Below are 18,549 nucleotides of genomic sequence, written 5' to 3' on the forward strand. Positions count from 1 at the left end.
ATGTAATAGAAAAGAAGACTTGCCAATTAGGATGAAGTACTATATCTATTGGCTCCGTAGGTGAAGTTGCACTATAGGTTACACTAATGAATGGAGAGGGACAAAAACATTGACTGGATCCAACTGTATATGGATCTGTTGAATCACAGATTGCATTAGCCATCCTTGTGTCCCTGCATCTCTACACCAGGTGTAGATTTTATTCCTAAAGCAATACTCCTGTATTTATGATCACAATCATGGCCAGATATGGATGCCACCTGATGTTACCACCAGCGGAGTGTGAGGACAGATGGAGAGTCATACTACACTGAGAATGTGTGGTCAAAAATGGCCAGGAGGGTACAATTATCACAGATCAAACCTTTGTCTGGGCTCCCCACATATATACCCCTGGCATTCTTTGTATACACATGATGGTAACCACTTGTAGTAAAAGCAAATCCAAAACGTGACAGATCTGCCAGACACAAATGGCAGAACCTGACAAAGTTGTTTCCCTAGTCCTAAATTAAAAAGAAAGGTTTTGTCTTAAAACAGACCAACTACTTATAATATATTTGTATACAAAACATTGCAATAAACAGTTGAGATGCAAAACATAAAACTGTTTCCTTCATTGCTAATACCAGAATAATGGATGTATTCTCTCAGACAAGCAGGATAGATCCCTTTTTTGGCTAGCTTCGGTGGTACTATAAATCATAGAGATCTGCCTCTTGTAATTTAGAATTACTCAGGGGGAAAATGTCTGGCAAAGCATGGATAACCGGATGATCAGAATGATAATATATAAGTACATTTTGTGGGAATTGCTTTAGGAACCTTAAATAATTCAACTTTTTTATTAAATGATTAAAATATAATAAGAGTAACATTTTTATAAATGAGGCTTTCAGTAAATGCTGGATCAGAATTTTTTTTTTCTTCTCAGTAAGTCAGAGTGTACAAGGGGAGTAATAGCAACCAGAGGCCAGATTTTAGGTAAATTAACTGTCCAATAGTTGGAGCACAAATCACAAAAACTAAAATTTAACTCATAATTCTATCAAAAAACAACATGTAATGAAAATTGTCTGAAGTTGTTTTTTTTTTTAATAAATGCAAAGACTAACTTTATATTTCTCATATTTGCTCCAACAAATTACATGCTTCCCACAGAACACAATACTTTCCTTGCAGTGACTTTAAACAGAAACATTTATTATTAACCTATAAAAACCGGATCCTAAACTGTAATGCGTATATGTAAAAGGTTTTTCATAAAATTTTGATTTCCAACCAAAAGTACCAATGTTCAAACACTGCAAAATACTGTTCACTTGAAACTTTATGTTTAAAAATGTAATGATCCCATTTTCTCATAATGGATGGAAACTTATGCCTGACTATGTTTTAAAGTATCTGCTAATCAACTACGCACTGAAAACAATGAAAGAAGCTTTGAAAGTCTTGTTGTAATGCAAGTTTATGCATCCTCTGACTTAAAAACAGAAGGTTCCCCTTTACACGTGTGGTACTGCAAGATATACAAGTGAAGCCAGACCAAACCTCTTGTACAGAAGTGATTCAATGGATAGGAAGGTGTAATGAATAGAATGATTTGGAAGATCAGCACCCCCAAAAAAAGCACAAGAAATTAAAATGTTTCATCCTACACAATACTGAGCTGGGTATCATTTTGGTGGCTGGATGCAATGCGTTGCTCTTAATGTAGTCTTGAACGATTAAACTGTATTTATATAGCACCAACATATTATGCAGCGCTGTACATTATACAGGGGTTGCAAATGACAGATACAGACAGTGACACAGGAGGAGGAGAGGACCTCTCCCAAATAAGCTTACAATCTAAGCTCCTAATACTGCAGAGTAAATCAATTGTAATTCATGAAGTTATCAGTTTCCAGTTCTGTTACCCATTTTTTGCCCTTTGGAGCCAGAAAACCAGAGAAGTAGGCCAATCTGGCCGTCTTGAAGTTTGGTAAACCATGCACTTAGCTTGTACTGTGAATAAATTCTACGTTTTATACCCTAAAGAAAGGGCATGTTGTCTCTCAAAGATATCACATTGCAATTTCCCAATCCTCACTCATGGCTTAACCACAGCAAGTCTGTTTAGAAAAGCTAATGTAGAGTTTGATGACCACAGGCATCCTAGCCACCCACACAGCTCACTTTAAGATCATATGCGGAAACTAAAGGCATAGGTACTAAAAAGGGGTGATGAATCGGTCAAGACTGTTACGTGCATTAGTTCCAGCATATTAAGTGAAAACAAGATCTCTAGAAAATATCAAGATGGAAGACCGACTTTAATGATGTCAATGGACCCGATACCAATTTAGAAACGAAGAAACAGTACATAGATGAGAGGTTCCTACTTTTCTGGCACTCCTTGTACAAGGTCTTTAACAAGTACAGACAGACAAAACTCTATCATTTTTTATGAAGGCGACAATGAATAGAGTCAGTTTAATGCCGATTATAAGTAAATTCTAATTTCTCATCTGCTGTGGGCAATAGCACTATTGTTTATAGGAGGATTCTGATGGGGAATGAAAGGGGTAGGAGGAATGCTTCCTAAGGGCACACATAGGGGGGGATTTCACATAAAATATAAGCTAGATTTAGGATAACAAAACATGAATAAAACCAAAGCAATAAAATAAATAAATAAAAGGGAATCTGGTTGTGCAAAACCTCACAATTTCTTTGAAGCTGAAATCCAGCCAGACTGCTTTTATTTTCTATAGATTGGGGGAAGTTAAGACATGATGGGTTTCACCAGTACAAAAAGTGAAACCAAATGGGTAGACAGACCACAACTGCAAACCCCCCTCAACTCATTCTAAAACTATTAAAAAAAAACCTTGTTCTAATGTTTTATTTTCATGCATTTAGCAAAAGGCAAATGGGGCAGCGAAAGTTCAGCTTTATATGTCATGTCAGTGATCTGGGCTCTACCCAAAATACTCACACAAGTGCAAACAAACAACTTTAAGTGCCCTAACTTTACATTGCGCTCTTATTCAAAAATGAAGTGGAAATGACAATATTTATACAAGTAATCCAGTAAGACCACCAACAGATCATCCTGCTTCCAACAACAATGCTAAAAATGCAGCATAGGTCAATATTCACATACCAAGCAAACTCCGCCTAAATTGGTCCTCATTAGGTTCTGAACATAATTAAAAGCATCTTTGTTACAAAGCAAGATAAAAGTAAAGTATCAAGGCTCAATTCCCTAATGAAGATTAGTCTACACATTGCTCCCAGTTTAGTTTCGGCTTGTTTTTAACTTACTACTTTTTTTTCAGTTGCGATTAGAATATGGAAGACTTGAAATGTCAGGTGTGTTTATGATGAATTGCCCCACTGGGAAAACAACCCCTCACATATTTTACCTTTGCTACTGAAAAACAAATTCAAGAAAACCTAGAAAGGAGTGAGCCCTTTGTCAATTTTGTATGGAGATTTCACTTTTTATACAAGTGTTACCAAGACAGAAAAAAGTAAGTGAAAACATGACAGAGGTTTCAACCATAGCTTAGCCTGCATTCTTTCAAGTACTTGGTAATCAATCCAGAGAATAATGGATATTTTAGTGTGTACTGGAGTTTCAATGCTATACCATTTGTAGAGTATGCAATACCATTTGTAGAGTAATGGAGTTGTTTACAAAAAAATAAAACACAAATGATTTTTATAATTGAAATATATAGGCTGTCACTGTCTGCTTACTAAAAGCTGCCTCTCATGCTGATCCTATATCTTGTTTTCATAAACCTGAAGGAATAATGTTGATCATCTCTCATAAACCCACTGCATGCATGTTCGGTGACAACTAAAATCCAAATAACCTATTGACAATAGCATTGATATAGCGCCAACATATTACGCAGCTACTCAATGTGACTTATGTTAAGAACTTAGCAACTTAAGACACATTTAAAGCACTTTAGCGAAAGTTGACTAAAGAGTCTTTTGAAGATTTGAAATTACGTTATTTTGGCGATTGTTTGCACAAGAATGTTTACGGGTAACAACATTTTCAGAAAGAGTACCAATAAATTTCAAATTCTGTTAATGGTGGTAATGGTGAAAATAAGAGGGCAAAAACAAGAGGTAGGACGACGTTTGATGTACAGATTAAGGCTTTAAAAAGTTGGGGAGGCTGATCCTTTAACAAAATGGTTCACAAGTTTGAGATTTTCTATTTCCGCCAACCAAAATTTTGGTGACCAGTAAGTGAACTTTAATCATGCTTTCTGGTAGTCACAAAACAGCTGTGAATTCATAGCACATGTCCATTCAGTGTACAACGTGTACGACACGTTAATAAGGATTCCTAAACACTAACATTGTGGGCGTCACTTATCTTTATGTTAAGACTTCACAGAGCTGATACCGATTTCATATTTCAGCCGGTGTGCTTCAACTTCCTGACGAGCAAGGTTTAAATGTCCTTCCCTGCTGACATAACATGTTTTGTTTGGAATAGCCAGATGGATTCTTATGCATGCAAACCATTGTAATATGTGATCCATCTGTTTTTCATTAAACCCCACAAAAGTTATGTGCGTAGGCGTGATTGTCTCATTCCAAACATTTATTTACTTTCTTCAAGATTTGTTGTTCTGTGCAGATGTAATGAAGCTGCATAGTTAGTGCACTATAACTTTTGTTTAAAAAAAAGAAAAAAAAGAAAAGAAAATCACTAAATAGTTAAGGGGCTGATTAAGTACTGTGAACCCTAACTTGCGACCAGGGGGTTGTATATAACCCTGAAATCTTTGTCCTCAATTTAGGTCTTGATAATTTTTTTCTGATTACTTTTATATATTTTTTTTTCTTTGGGGGGAAGGGGACAATATATTTGGACCAAAGAATGTAATTAGCTGTAGAAGGATTACCTATAGCATTAAATACCTTGCAACAACATTTTAATTTATCTTTTTTATTTTTAATTATGTCTTTTTAGCTCTGGGCATAGAAAATATGTTTTTTTATATATTCCCTCGCAAACAGTAAAATGTCAAGAAGTACTTAACATTGCAGCTTACATTTAGAAGTTCCTCAAAGATAATCAGTAGGAAGCTGCACCAGGTTAGCAAGCCAGAAATCACTGAGTGAAAATTATATATTCTGCATTATTATTATTCAGCAAATATTTTGGCCTTTATTCCTGGTTGATCTAAAGGAAAATTACCACCACCTATAAATACCAGGCTTTGTCCTGCAATCAATATGGCTATTAAATTATATAGTTATGTAAACCACACATTCTTGTTTTGTGATGCGGAAGAAAGAACAATTCACTGAAAAACAAGGACTGCAGTAATTCCTTTCAAATTATAATTTAACCAGTCTGTGTATATGTTGGCATCTGCAACAATCGACTACACAAAGAAAAATAGATACAGCCAACTAAAATCATTCTCACTGGATTAGGAATTATGTTTAAAGATGAAAAAATCACAGTATAAGCATTTTACTTAGGAAGCGCAGAGTTACTGGTCTCTTATTGAACATAATGTATAGCCAAGTCATTTCTTTCAACATCCTCCACCAACAATATCAAGCATCACCAAAAAAACACTCCTGTATTGTACCACTGAAGAAACAATAGTGAAATATTTGGTATTACACACCAATAAATCGGGTGCATGGGTGAAGTAACTAACCAGAGAACAGTTAGTCTCTTCACATCTGTGTGTTTGGTCAGATGTGTTGAGTGCATAATATTGCACGTGTTAATATGCAATGTGTTCAGAAGCAGCTTCATTTGTAATAGGCAAAAAGGCACCTAGAAATCAACTGACATTTTTGCAAGACATGAATCGTTTACATTTGGAGCTTCCACTCAATACGAATAGCAAAGTTTGTGCGTTTTGCTATGCTTTAACAAAATGTGTAATCGCTTGTTACATTCAGGGGATAACGCTCAATTTAGTGGCCATTAACACCAACGTAGGGTTTATCTATACGGCCAGTGACATCAACACTGGGGGTAAATGTCGAGGATGCAGGACAAACTGCAGTCACCAGCCTCAACCTGTAACCTATTGCCATCACTGTTATGGTGTACACTGTCTGCAATGTTAGGAGTTACCTTTGCATCCACTAACACCAATGCTTGGAGTTATTACAGCCACAATCAGCAAGGCAGGAGATTATAATTGTTGCCAATGACACTTTGCTTAGAAAAGTGGGGTGCAACTTCATAAGTATGCAATCTAGATAACTAGAAGCAAATCAAAACAAAATACACAGGCCATCTATAAATAATACAGAAATATATTCTACACGCACATGCAAAAAATATGTCAAACTTATTTGCAGTATGGGTGTACTTGTGTCTCCAAATGTCTACATCCAGTTCTATAGAAAGTCTGTAATAAAACCTTTCAAGCACTGTACTTTTGAAAAAAATAAATTCATTTCACATATGATACCTTCTGGCCAATGTTGCAAAGTATAATTCATTAAAACCACATGATCCATCCTGGAATATCCCATACTGAAGCATACTGTAAAGACAGCACTGAATGAAAGCTATATTACATATCTTCCATTCACTCTTTGGTCAATTGAAATGAACAGAGAACATTTTGCTTACAATTCTGCAAAGCAATCACAGTGAACATCTGCTTTCCAGAATGAAAATAACCTTTGAACTGGGATCTTAATTTACCAAACTATTGCGTAATTAGGGACTTTGTCTAGATAAAATTATGGTAAATGTCGAAAGGAGGATACACCTGCAGAAATGGAAACTGTAAACAAAGCCTAAAAAGGTCCACTAAAATAAAAGATTTAGAACTGAAAAGAATAAAACATTTACACATGGCAGTGAGAATTATGTTTAAAGATACTAAGGCTAGAGTCAGACTTTCTTTTAACACGGAGATTACAGCACTTATGTGCCTACTACCGCCTACTGTCCACAGCTGGGCACCCAGGAGCGTTTCAGGAAAAAGTGCTTGGTTTTTCCAGGTGACGATGTTTTATTAGCTTGCAAAGGTTTTTTTCTTCCCCAACATGAGGATTCTGAACAGTTTCCAGATGTCAAAAATGCCTGAAAAAACTGCAAGAACACATTTGCAAAAAGTACTAAGCTGTTGTCACCCTTCAACATTGCACCCAGTGCTTGAAAAAACACTTGCAACTGCAAATAAAATCTTCAACCATTTATTATAGTAACCATTTTTTCAGCATTTAAGATTTTAAGCATTTGCAAGTGGCAAAAACTGCTAGTCTGAGCTAGCCTAAAAGGGTTTAGTCAATATGAGGATGATGGAAGGTTACACAACATTCACAATAATAATATTTTAAAATAACCATCATGGTTTTGGGTATTTAACCAATGATGAGTATTTAACCTGTTATAAATATCCACAATTATATATACCCAATATCTATTTGTTTTACAACAAAGTTTATTATCCAACAAAATATTTCCAGAGAACTTGGCATATTTAAAATGGGCGAGTGTATAGCTATGTATAGATAACAGATAATAGTTGCATTAACGATTGATGATATAGGGAGAAAATCTAGTACAGCCGCCCCCCCCAAGGCAGATCATAAAATGACCAACAAGGGACCACCAATACAATTTCCTCATAGAGCAGTATGTAGTAAGGTGCCTCTCACTCCTCCTCGCCTCTCCATACAATGAAGTGCTCAGTGTACATCACTCATTCACTTTGTCGATGGAAACAAACACAAAAGATTGTTTCCGATGACAAAAACTAGATATCTGTGCGCCTCCTAAGTAGCACCCTGAGCTACAGATCTGTAACAACAGACCTTTTACAATGACAGAGCAAAGTAAGGAAGGAAAAGTAAAAAGGTGCCTAAAACTGGATCAAATAACATTCATACACAATACTTCAAATTTATCTGGCTGAAAATAAATTGAATCCTTTTAACAAAATATTTATAGGACTACATTTTGCCCTGACATTCTCCTCAGTCTCCTATCGAGAACAAACATTTCAATCAGAAAAGTCAGGAAGCGAGATGTCCTCATCAATACACTTGTGGCATACTGGTGATTTAAAGTATTGGAACAAAAGGATCTGAAAAGCAGCCAGGTAAGTAATATTTTCAGAATGTATCAAGTTTCTTTAAAAGCAGGTTTCCATCGCCTGAATTTGGTCCAAAATTGCAAATTAGGCTCTGTGCATTGAAATACATTCTTGGACAATATCACAGAAAAGGCTCATGGATGCTATCATTGATGGGAATTAGATTAACTATTTAGCTTGTACAACCTAGCATGGCATATTCCGTAACCCTCCCCAGGTACTCCACCAAACTGAGCAATTAATATTTGTATTAATATGTAACCAGGCACTGACCGTATAGCCAGGATACTAAAAGTTACTTCAATTGTTGAATGCTTTCCAGTCCGTAATATGCAGCAGCAATATGAGCCATTACTATCACACTGGCTACGTAAACTAAAAACAATGACGGGTAGCTTGAATACAATTAGATTAATTATTCCACCACTAAGAGACCATGTAGACACACCAGCAGGCTTGTAAAGGAATTTTTACTTCACAGTTTAATCCTCTGACACTGAATATCTATTCCACTTGTTCTGTTGTCATGGAAATTGCCATAAAAAAAGTTAAATGCCAGAAATTTTAAAGCCGTCACTGTGTATTAACAAAGTCGCTCCAACAATTTATACCTTGGGAAAGAAAGACTAAGCGGCTCTGTACGAGGCTGCTGACAAAGGAACGTAGGCTTCAATAAAACCTGGGGTCCCAAATTCCATTTCTTCCAGATCAGAGTTGTGTTGAGCTGCACAGGAGATTGCTATGGAGACGTAAACACATGCGTAAAGCATGCACATCATAGAAGAGTGATAAAGACGTATTGAGCAGCTCGTTTTGTAATAAAAGTGGACTTATAATTAAATAACCCCGACTATCCAGCTCTGGTAAATCTAAATAGTTAAATAAAAAAAAAAAAAAAAAAGTTGTAAAAAATTCTAATATAAAGGGGTGCATTCTGATATAACAGCCAGACAGATGTCAAGGCATTGGACACATTGGGATCTGTTTGCTTTTTTATTTTTTTTATCAACACTCTTGATTGTCAGATTTATAAAATGGAAAATTTTGTTAGGGGTGGTAAGTTTTCCTAATATCAAGAAACTTTTTCTAGATGCACCTCCTGTGAGCCAGCAACATTACTAAGGACACACATAGTTGTAGGGAACAGTGCGGAAATGTTTATAGGAATCTTGGCACAAGAAAATCAAGGAGTTTGTCATGGTTAATCATTCGTTCTGGAAATGCTAGCTGCCTGCCTGTTATACTGATACTTCGGAACGTCTTGAGTCACCTACTTAAAACAAAAACAGAGAAAAGCAATTTTGACATTCATTTATAGCATAGAGTTTGTGATTCCTATAGGTCAGTTCAGCAAAAGGCAGTTTAAAAATTAGACCAGCATTACACATAATCACAGGCTGTCATATATTGGCTACTCAAAGGATTTAGTGCTAACCCCCTTCTCTCCACCCTCCCCAAACAATAAGGAAATGTATTTAGGGCAATCTTGATCTTTTTTTTTCTTCTTGATGTTGCCTTGCGTCCAGTCCCATCCAGATTTCCAGATTAAGAGAAGCAATGGGTTACTATATGGCACTGGGTAAGGGGAGTACAATATATGGTGCTAAGGTGATGCGCTTTCCAGAGACCCTTTCCCGTTACCCTACATTGGCAAAGTAATGGTGTCTTTGCAGACATGCACAGAGAAAATTTCATACACACCTCTTTTTGTTTGTACATGTCAAACGGTTTGCAGAAGAGGACTCTTCTGGTCAATGGAGCTCAGTAAAAAGTGCAGCTATCAAACTAGAAAGTCACAGCAAAGGTAGGCAAACACTTCTATTTCAGAGAAGCTTAGAGGGGAAAAAAAAATCAGGGAAAAAGCTGATTTAATAGCTAGACAGTAAATTTTTTGCAGAATCCAAGATGGCAGCACCCATTAAGCAGAGATTTCAGCTGCCTTGTTCAGCAGTGAGATGGCAGCTTGTAATATTAAAACATTGTTTAGTTATGTAGAGCACAGCAAGAAAGGTTAGGTTTGCTATAGAATTACAATCTTGAATAATTCCCTATTTAATGTACAAAGCTGCATAATATGTTGGCGCTATCTAAATCTGGTTTATTATTAACAATATTAATAATAATATTTGGTATTCCACATGTCTCTGTCCCAAAGTAAGTAGTACTGCCAAATCATATCCTGTTCAGAGAAATAAAAAATGTGGCTGCTTGCAGTCCTTCTGGTTTGCATACACAACAATTATAAGTATTTTTTTCTTCCACACAGGGGATCTATGTCTGGCACACTTCCGGTCATGAAAATATGTGAAACAGATCTGTTTAACCATTTCAGGTAAATATTTAAAAATAATTCTGTTACTAGAAGTGGTAATGGTGTAGCAATGTACAGAAAGGGAAGGTATATTCTTACTCCAGTTTCACCAAAAACTTCACACATTTAGCATGCTACAAACTTCACATATAGTCATTTTCGAATGTGTACCAAGTCCTGTACCCAACTGTAGAAAATATCATTTTAAAATGAAATTTATGAGACCAAAACCTATGTACACATCTCACCCTGCACTAAAACTTCTGGAGCTTACATTTATCAGGACAGGACAAGTAATGTACATTCCACAATAATGTCTTTTGGGGATTGAAAATAAGTTGCTCTGAAACGTGGCAAACGTTTCTGGAGCTGCAACCAAAAATAGCTGTAACTCTTTTTTTTCTTTTCAGCAACATAGCTGCCAAATTCAAGCCAGAATCCTGCCAAATGTGGAGGAAAATAAACATAAGTTAGAAGAAATCAGAAGTTGGACTGATCCAGGCCTAACCAAGAGATTCTGTTGTCCCATGGCCAGTATACAGTAATTAATTAAAATACAGTCTTCGTTTTGTCACACTTTTTCAATATTAAAAAAAGATCACCCAACAATAAGTTTACTAACAAAAGAAAAAAAGATATTACAGTAATATGTATAAGGGGCGCAGGCTTTAGGATATTCATGTTATAGTCATTAAGAATTAAAGAAAATGTGAAGAAAGATGTATTACTGCAGAAGTGCTGCTTCTTTCACATTGGCTTTTAATAGGTAAAGTCAGGAATGGTTTAGTTCGGCTTGTTAAAGCAAAACTAAACCCTTACTTTAGGAGGACCTACACTAAAAGTTTTACTTTAAATAAAGGGGAAAAAAACACTCTAAACTAATGAAAAAAAAAAAAAAAAACTACAATAGCATTTTTTCTGAAGCCCCTCCTATTCTTTTATGATCATTGCAGCGATCAAATAGGAATGGGAGCGCAAAGCCTCCTGGGATACCCATGTCATGCATCCCAAGAGGCTCTTGGCTGCTATTTCTGTGCAAGCCTGATCTCAGGCATGTGCTGAAGGTCATTTTGCAACACTGAGGGGAAAAAGACACTGATGTCAAACATGTGCAGTGAGATCGGCACTCTTTTTCCCCTTTACAGCAGCCTACATCACCCGATCTCGTGTCAGCGGCACCCAGTGCTTTCCTCCTGGACAGAGGAGAATTTCAGGATGGCACAGGACTCCATCGAGGAAAGCTTCAGCATGATCAAGGGATCCATGGAATTAAGAGTTAAGTGTGGTTTTTATTTTTCTTATTTTTTTTATTTTCACTTTAGTTTGACTAACTTCCTTTACGGCAGAAGGGACAGCCAATAAAATTACTTACCTGTCTGTTCGCAAATAATTGAAAACACTGACTTGTCCCTGGTTCCATTGCAGGCACCACCATCTTCTTTCATTGCTCTTCTGGGAGCCATCTTGATTGGCAGGGCCGGGATATCATCAGTTATAGTACATGTCAGCATTCTACACTGAGCTGCACATGCGCAGCTCAGCATACAATGCCGGGATGTACTAAAACTTAAAAGACGACAGCGATCAGGCAGATAAGTATGTTTTAGGGGACATCACATGTCTCTTATTGTAAAAATGAACCTGCCCATTTATAAACTTATTTTGCAAAAACAAAAAAAATAAAGAAATATAAAGGAAATTGACATCAAGAAAGATTTAAATTATTAATTCCTGTTCTTAAATTTTACTACTTATCCTTCCATATCAAAGAAGGTGAATAACTTACCAAATGTGGTTTTATTTTACATTGAACCTAAATGGTACATAAATCACTAAAGCATATAAATAGATTTAACCTTTTGGGCATCACAGACTGGGAGCCGTGTGTCACTCAAAGGGGAAGAAACTTGGCCCAGAGCGACGTCATGATGAGGCTGCGATGCATACAGGAGACATGGTCCGCAGCAAAACAAACTTTATGTAAATGGACTTTACAAAGTCCATAGTCTTGTCACTACTAGCTGTCCTTCAAAGGGGCTCGCAATCTAATATCCCTACCTTAGTCATATGCCATTTTTCAGGCGGAAGCCAATTACCTTAACTGCATGTTTTTTTGAATGTGGGAGGAAACCCACACAAACACAGGGAAATCCTGCAAACTCCATGCAGATAGTATCCTGGGCGAGATTCAAACCTGGGACCTAGCGCTGCAAAGGCCAGACTGCTAAGCTCTGAGCCACCGTGCGGCCCAAGCAATATGGGATCGGGGAACAGGGGGGTTGTAGCATATGTGTACATTACCCTTCATTAGGGTAAACATTACGGTAAACAGGCTGAACTGTGGTTTCACTAATAAAATGTTGATTTTTAATAGGTCAGATATGAGATGGTTTTTGGGTCTTCTGACTTTTTGCCCTGTAACAGAGACATTACAAAATTTCAAGCCCTGCATAGAGTGCCGCTGACATTACATACTGTAGGCCCAGACTGACGTGGTGAAATACCAATAGCAAACACTGCTGGAGGACCAGATTCTTTGGCGGACAACACTGGAGAAAAGGCTAGAACTATGAGAGCGCACATTGGTAAAAGTATCTGCATCTAGACAAAGGCGCGCTAGGCCATGCGTTTATTGTCAACATCTGGGGTCCTATAGCAACTGCCAAGCTACAACAAATTATAGGTACTCTTGTAACCAAAATGGCATAAAATTCTGATAATGTTATATAAATATATGAAAATGTAAATATATTTTGTAATATAAGGCTGCAACATCTCCATAATACTCCCCTGCTTCTCAAAGAAAATTAAATTAGAAATACTGGATGGCGTTTCCTAAATAAACACAGACATACCAGAATTATTGATGCGTTTGTCCTACAAAATTTACTTTTATGGAGCATCCAAGAAAAGCGGGAAAATGACAAGTAAATTTCATGCTAACATAATAATGGGATGCTGTAAGGGCTAAAATGCTCCAAGAAATCATCTGTCTATGATATAAACGGCAAAACATTAAAGTTTACATAATCACACGTATGGAGCACAAAACAAGCAGATCACTTTCTGGAAGGTACACTGTCAAGTTCGAGGCTTAGAAACAAAATCTTCCCTACATCCATGGTTCCATTCCAAAACCACAACAGGATTTGATTTCAACTAACCCAACTATTGGTTTTGGAAATATAGGAATGTTACACATATATAATATCCAGATGATGGCAATTATTAACAGATTCATGATCACTTAAATCTGCACTTTATTGAGCACTCGTCACTAAAAGCTTTCACAAACAATTGCGAGAGGACCAAGATAACTGTGGGGGCTTTATAAATTGTGTGTGTCAAAGCAAATTATACCATTTTTTCTTGTGATATCTTACAGTTACTTTAAGGCAAAATACATATCTGAAAACCTTTGCTTTTTGGGAAAGCCTAAATTATCCTAGGTAAGTTGTGCCAACACCATGTCAAATATCTGTGGTTTCAGCACAAACACATGCCTCACATTCAGAAATGATCCATCCAAAGAAATAATCTCATTTTGAGTCTCCTGCTTGGATTCAACACATATCAATCATTAATATGTTGGAAAGAAAAGACGACATATCAGGAAAACATACCATTTCTAGTTCAGAAAGTTTTTTTTATGCATTAAAAAAGTGTTTGAATATAATAAATGATTTACATTATTTTAAACTACATAAGCTATTTTACATTGACAGCAGTGATTCCTGTAGACCAAGGTGTTCAGTATTTATAAAGTTTTTATCACGTGGTGGTTTAGATAGTAGTAGATCTTTGTTACTGAATAACTCTTAAGGGAAAAAAGGAGAAAAAGGTAATCTTAAAACAAAAAACAGGTAAAATTACCACTCAAACCCCTATGACTTGGTATATTGTAATTAAGGCATTAGATGAGAGAAAGCAACCAATCTAAATTTTGAAAAGATCCATATACTATACTCCACTGATGGTCTCATTTGATGAGTACTCTTGCTGCCCTTGCCTGTCAGTTCTGAAGTAGCCACAATGATAATCTGTAAAGTTTGTGCAATTTAAAGCAGCCCTATACCAAACTATACCATCAGGTCTAATATTAGATATTTATTCTTACCTTCTTGCACAGAAATGTCAGTCCCCTTTGTGGCGCTGGCTGTGCCAGTTTGCATCCATGGAAAACAAAATATCCATTATATGTATGGAAGCTGCCATCTTGTGTGTGGCACCATGGACCTTGCCATCCACACTCCTCAGACTCCTCACCCAATAAAGCAGTCAGTGTGCTTTCTTTAATTGGTTGGTACATTTATTTACCAGAATGCATCATAGCCATACATTTTTGAAGAAGGATCCAGGGGCAGTTTTCTGCCTCCATAAACTTGATGCGCTTGTAAAAATGTTCTTGCAAGCAGTATTAGGCTTTTTTAGTTCTAAAAATTGTCCAGAATTTGACGGAAAAAACACAATGTCACTGATTTAGATGGGCTGTGCCAAGATCTGCTGAAGAGTGACCAGCATTGCACAAAGTCACTCCCACCAATGATGGGGGGGCTACAGACCACTACTACCAAATTACACGACTCAAAATCACACCCACCAATTGGTCAATTACAAGAGGCCACAGCCACCAATGACAATGTCTCAGCAACACCGACAGCCTACAACACACTCCCGAAGCAATGGGAGGCTCTGGGGAGGGGTCGGTGCCAGAATTAAAATGTGCCAAAAAGAGTTAGGAAACTTCATTACTTGACTAGAACTTGGGCTTATTATGATTCACATAAGCTCAAGTTGCATCACCAATTTTTTTTTAACCCGCCTAGTTTGTGTTACTACCTCCAATACAACGGCAAGCCAAGTCAAACCACAAGTGAAAGTATACACTGTGTATGTATTTCTGAATCACATGCGGATGTGTACAAGCCCCAAGCAGTTGTAAAGTTAAACTCTAGGTGCCTTTTCTACAATGGCTAACTAAATCTATACCAGCTGTTTTTATTTTTCCAGGATTAATGCTTCTTCTAAAACAGAAACATCCTTAGAGTTCAAAAAGCAAGGCAGCAGTTTATAGCAAAGGACCTGACTGTAGCCACTAAAGTCATATTCCAGTAAAATCAGTAAATTACTATTCATCTTTTTATTCGAGGGACGTTTAGTAGATTAATCATTTGCTTAAATATGAACATATCACAATCCAATCCATGTTAATAATGAGTCATAATCACATGAGCTGCAATCATTTCTGATTGTCCAAAACAATCTCTTCTCAGTCTTCTAATGATTCCAATAGTTAGTAGTAACTTATATCCTTTAGATACTTCAAATGCATGCCAAATATATAGAATTATGCCTGCATTGTGTAAAAATATAGCCTTACCGAGTCGTAACCTATGTATCATGACAAATATCTTATCTCAGATTCTTGCCAAATACTTAGTCCTATAGTCTCTAAGGTTTTACTATTTATATTGGGGTAGAGAAGTACTAACCCTTTACTGTTCCACCAACATTAATATTTTGCTCTCGTTGGCTTTTTGTCCCTTAGGGAGGTTTTTCCTTATTTCCTTTCCTAGAGGCCTTTGTTTCTAGGAAGCAGAATACAAAGAAATGTAATAATCCTTGCTAATTTTTAAATAAACAAAAAAAGACTTTGCATAATCATATGTGCAGCAGGTAAAATGTTATTACAATTACCAAAGCAAATGTCATTAATCTATAAAAGGGCAGGCATTCAAAATTTAAACTCCTAGCCAAAAAGAAATATAACCTGGGAGCCAATTAAACATGACAAAAAATAGTTTTGGTATTTTAAAAGCAATAAATCAGGTGAAAGCTATAGCCAATAGGACCAGGAAAGTGTCCAGTTAGCATGATTCTTCTAGCATGAAGTCTGTTAGTTCACTTGTGAAATTCTTTGAATTAAAACACCATTTATGAGAAGGATACATGCACAACAATAGTACTGCAGCCACATAAGGTGAGAAAATGTCACACTATGCACAGGGTGAGGCCATATTACAGATATGCAGTCATATTAAAAAGCTAGTAAGTCACCCAAATGTGCAGCAACACGTTACCTTGGGCCGCTTGCTTGTCATTAAACTCACAAGTCATCCACTGGATCCCCAACAGCTAACAGTGTGGTTGCTGCACTGTCTGTGTTTACTTGGACTTTACATCCGAAATTAAGCTAAATAATGAAAGTGGTTTGCTAAAGCATTATTTGGATGAAAAATCTTAGACAGGTAGGCTGAATTACCCAAATGCAATTTACCATTTTGTTTTTAACATTCACGGACATGAACCTTCGATACACCAACTTCTAACTAGAATACAAAACGATCACCCATGCACCAGGTATTCATATCAATCCTGACTTATACTGGTGCATGGACAATTAAAAGACTGTTCTTTTCTTCTCTCCTTGACAGACCTCATACATATTATCAGTTACAGCTGAAACAACACATTACCCATTTGTTACTCCAAGCAGTCAAATCGATCACATCACTAGAAAAAACCTGTAGGTGTATTGGTCAGCTTAAGGAATAACGTTTCATGTTACATGGCTGCCTCCACTGTCAGTAGGTGTCAAATATGGTTTAAGCAAAACAAACCGTGAAAAGAAAAGCTTACTGGAAAATATAAAATTCTCAGCATGTAGAGCGTGGGTGCACTTTGGTCTCACTCCCGTACCTTCTTGATGTAAGGCTCTCGAGAATCAGTGCACAAGTTACGAGGTGTTGCTGGAAAAAGTACTTAGAGCAAACCTGGCAAGCCGGATCCCTCTCCTGAAACTAAACTGTTCTTCTGTGCACAAATTGTGATGACCCACAAAAAAAAAAAAACACTTTCATAACTAGTCATAACCAACAAAATGTTTCCATGTTCAAATACCTATTGTGATTAACATCACAAGGGAAAACAGTCCTGCTCTCAACAAATACGTTTTGCAGTATAAACAGCCATTTAAAACAATGCGTAATGGAGAACAATTGTACCTAAAACTGATTGTCTCAATAAGCACTGACACAATAAAGTATCACATCATTAAACTGTCAGTTTGCACATTTGAGGCATAGAGGAAATATTTTGATTGCTCAATTTCAGAACATGGCTTTAAATACAGCCAACATATTACAATTCCTATAAAGCCTTAAAAAAAAAAAGACTAAACTATTGCACTACTAAAGAAAAAGATCACAAAGCAATACCCAGTCAAACACCCGTTGTGCAACAGAGCCCAGAAAAAGACCGGCACCGGTCAAAGGGGAAATGTAAAGCCTTTAACTAACCAACAAAGGGAAAATCCTAGCTTTCAACATTATGGAGAAATATTAATCATCAATGTGAAACTTTAAAAGTTTAATTGTACTTTTTTCATTTAAAGCTGAACTTTGAGCAATCATCCAATTACACAGTTTGAAAGATGAATATCAAATATTTATATATGTTCTTCCTTCAAGTTGTCTTGCGATTCTGGCACCATTAACGCTGAACCCCCAAACACAGGCAACTTACCCGTTTTCAACCTCCCACTTCCTCTAGAGTCAAGGGTCAGTGATCCTCTCTTCTAAACAAGAACAATCTTCCTGTTTACTTGCAGGAAATTGTACAGCACCCTGCATTTCAGCACACAAGCACTACAAATATATTACAAGTATAACAACAAGTGTAAAATCCTTGCCTCTGTCCTGGCCATTCACAATGGCATGGCCACAGCACCTTTTTCTGTCTCTGCGTTGTCAAATAAAAATCAGGTGAAATCGTCCCTATGAAGTCGTGTATGGCTGTAAACCCAAACGTTAGGTTTTGGATAGAGATACTGGGTTTCATGACCACAACACTCCCTCTAGGCTCGGACGATTCAGTGCTTGAGCAGGTACCCATTAAGCCCAAATACTCCTGAGTAGAGGGAGAGAGGAATCAAAGTGCTAAGCACAAATACTGTACTCTTGGGAGGGAGTGTCATGGGTCCCCAAAACTTACAAATATTAGGGTTTCCTACAGTAGATAGACTGAACTCCACATACAGCTTGTGCTGTGTCAGACAGTTTAGGAGAGAAGAGAACAAGTTTCCCTCTAAGTCCTCACATAGTTATAGGTAGAAACAATGGCAAACAAAGTACAAAGCCA

General features: G+C 36.9%; 1 protein-coding gene and 1 long non-coding RNA gene across 2 annotated transcripts in view; one reads left to right on the plus strand and one right to left on the minus strand.

Annotated features, from left to right (window-relative positions):
- The window catches only part of BICC1 (BicC family RNA binding protein 1), a 100,214-nt gene that overhangs the window by 21,072 nt on the left and 60,593 nt on the right, over nucleotides 1-18,549 (minus strand). The window lies entirely within an intron of this gene.
- On the plus strand, nucleotides 10,363-11,130 carry LOC140340130 (uncharacterized). The gene is made up of 2 exons (XR_011922595.1): nucleotides 10,363-10,431; nucleotides 10,821-11,130. It is a non-coding gene; the product is annotated as an uncharacterized lncRNA (long non-coding RNA).

The sequence above is a fragment of the Pyxicephalus adspersus genome, chromosome 10, assembly GCF_032062135.1.
Source record: "Pyxicephalus adspersus chromosome 10, UCB_Pads_2.0, whole genome shotgun sequence".
In the NCBI taxonomy this organism is placed as follows: Eukaryota; Metazoa; Chordata; class Amphibia; order Anura; family Pyxicephalidae; genus Pyxicephalus; species Pyxicephalus adspersus.